The 2,812-nt window shown below is 66.3% G+C and overlaps 1 pseudogene; it reads left to right on the top strand.

Moving 5' to 3' along the window:
• Positions 1–2,402: 2,402 nt before the first annotated feature.
• On the top strand, positions 2,403–2,521 carry LOC142866867 (uncharacterized; annotated as a pseudogene).
• Positions 2,522–2,812: the final 291 nt, after the last annotated feature.

Genomic DNA, 2,812 nt, shown 5'->3' with positions numbered 1-2,812 from the left:
CCCCCGACCCTCGGAGCACACCGGACCCGGCCCGGCGCGGGGCCTGGGGCGGGAGGAGGCGGCGGCGGCGGCGGCGGCGGCGGCGGCGGCGGCGGCGGCGGCGGCGGCGGCGGCGGGAAAGCGCAGAGAGGCTCGGCTTCTTGAGCGGGGCAGGGGCGCCCTCCACCGTCTAGGGCCACACCACCCCGAACGCCCCAGAGCTCGTCTGGTCTGGGAAGCTAAGCAGGGTCGCGCCTCCTTAGTACTTGGATGGGAGACCGCCTGGGAATACCGGGTGCCTTAGGCTTCTTCTGGTTTTTGTTTTTTTTGTTTTTTTTTTTGCCTCTTGTTCTGTTCCCTTTCTGGGAGCGCGGCGGCGGCCCGGGGTGGGGGTGACCCCCACCCTCAGCGCCCGCCCTGCGGCTGCCGGCTGGGCTGCCGCTACCCGCAAGGGGAGAGCCGCGGATGTGGGGACCGCCTCCTGATGGGGACGTACACGCAGCTCTCCACGTCGGATTCCGGGGCTCTCTGTCCTGCCCGAAGGCCCAGCTGGCCTGCGGGTCCTTAGAGTGGCAAAAACCTCCGAAAACTGAGACTCAGGGTCCGGTGGGTGTCTGCACTTTTGTGCTGGGCACCCCAGGGAGGCCCGGGGGCTGGCTGGACAACGTGGTCTGCTGGGCGGTGGGGGGGGGGGTTGGAGGAGCAACTGATGCCCTTTGCACTTTGGGTAGCAAGAGTCTGAGGTGTCTCTGAGCCCTGTGCCCTGTGGGGGCGGGGCGGGGGGGAGGAGGAGGAGGAGGAGGAGGAGGTGGGAAGGGCCGGGGCCTGCAGTCCTGTTCCCGGGGTGGCACGGCAAGTGGCTTCTTCCACAGGCTGCTTGGCCTGGGCTCCCTGCACCTGGGCCTTTGGAGGACCGGCCCTGTGCTTGCCAACACTTCCTGCAGGGACCCAGAGCTGGGAGGTGGCATCTCTCAGCCCTGGGTCGGGCAGAGCCCCAGCGGGCCATGCCCACAACCTCTCTCAGCACCGGTCCCCCAGAAGGCTCCTTTGGGACCAGGATTCTCTTGCGGTGACTCTTTAAGGTCTGGCCCCTGGATGGAGGGGCACCAGGAGTAGAGGAGCAGGAAGGGGAAGGGGGTGGCCATGCGAGGGGACACTTTGAGGCCAAGTCCCAGCTTCAGCCTGATCCTCCTGGGAACCCCGCTCTGAGACAAGGAGCCGGGCTTCGCATTCCCACAGCAGCCAGTCGTGGGCTGAGGACACCTGGGGCGTTGGGAACTCCCTGGCTTCTCCTTGGTTTAACATCTAGAGCTGCTTGGGAATCGCGCCGCCACACACACCCGAGCGCAGGTGTCTTCCGCACAGACTGCGGGCCTCGCTCTTCTGAATGCCGCTAGCTCGCCACCCACCCACGGGTGAACCTGGTCAGGGTGCTTTCTCTCAGGGGCAGACTCTTTTCCGGGCGGGCTACCGGTGTCTCTGTTTGCTCGTTTCTTTCTTCCATTTCGGGAAAGTCTTCCTTGCTGGGTGTGGAAATCTCCTATGCCTTCCCTCGCCTATTCTGTCAGCTTTCAAATTCTCTTTCAGTTGCCACCCTCACAGATGGATTAGGAAACTCTTTCCGGTGCACTCATTAGTGAAATGACCTCAAGGAAGCTGGAATCCAATATCTAATGGCCGATTTTTAGCGAGTCCACACGCCAGGGTGGTCGGGGTCCAATGCAGCCCCGGCCAGGCCCAGGCCCCTTGGACTGGGCCACAGGAGGACACGGAGGAGGGTCCCGGCCCCCACGAAGCGGTGCTGGCAGTTCTCCACGGGCTTAGGAGTTTTCCAGAGGTAGGAGATGGAGGGGACTGATTTCTTCAGCGCCCCCCAAACCACGCCACCCCACCCCACCCATGGGACACATCCCCAGAGAGAGACGCCCCATACACTGGCTGTGCCCCAGCCCTGGCCCGGGGGAATAGGCGGCAGCCCACCCACAGGGCGAGGGGGGCCGCAGCTGAAAGGGGTTGTGGCGGAGGGCGGCCCCTGGCTGGGGTCAAAGGGCGTGCGCGTGCGCAGTCAGCGGCAGCGAGGCGCCGGGGGTGGGCAGCGGGTACGTGAAGGAGGCCAGGCGAGGAGACTAGGGGGGCTGGGAGGGCTCCACCTTGGCGAGTCCAGCCGTGGAGGCGCATCTTGTGTGAGTGTGCGTGAGTGTGAGTGTGTGTGTGTGTATAGAGAGACACCCCCCCGCCCCGCCCCGCCCCGCCCCGCCCCGCCCGTCACCCCCGACCCTCGGAGCACACCGGACCCGGCCCGGCGCGGGGCCTGGGGCGGGAGGAGGCGGCGGCGGCGGCGGCGGCGGCGGCGGCGGCGGCGGCGGCGGGGGGAAAGCGCAGAGAGGCTCGGCTTCTTGAGCGGGGCAGGGGCGCCCTCCGCCGTCTAGGGCCACACCACCCCGAACGCCCCCGAGCTCGTCTGGTCTGGGAAGCTAAGCAGGGTCGGGCCTCCTTAGTACTTGGATGGGAGACCGCCTGGGAATACCGGGTGCCTTAGGCTTCTTCTGGTTTTTTTTTTTTTTTTTTTTTTTTTTGCCTCCTGTTCTGTTCCCTTTCTGGGAGCGCGGCGGCGGCCCGGGGTGGGGGTGACCCCCACCCTCAGCGCCCGCCGCGTTGCCTGGCGCCCCAGCCCGCACCGTGGGACCTCCTCTTGTCCCAAGCCGCGACACCGCCGCCACGCGGCAGCACGCGTGGCATCTGGACTGTCAGGTCTCAGACCCAAGGTCTGCTCTGTGGGAACCGACACGTTGGAGGAAACCTTGAGAGTCTGAGAGGGGAGGGAGTTCCAGAA

Source organism: Microcebus murinus, unplaced genomic scaffold (genome assembly GCF_040939455.1).
Source record: "Microcebus murinus isolate Inina unplaced genomic scaffold, M.murinus_Inina_mat1.0 scaf007_hap2_Mmur4.0, whole genome shotgun sequence".
Taxonomy (NCBI): Eukaryota; Metazoa; Chordata; class Mammalia; order Primates; family Cheirogaleidae; genus Microcebus; species Microcebus murinus.
The sequence above is the reverse complement of the archived record's forward strand: the minus strand, read 5'-3'. Positions and strand labels throughout refer to the sequence as shown.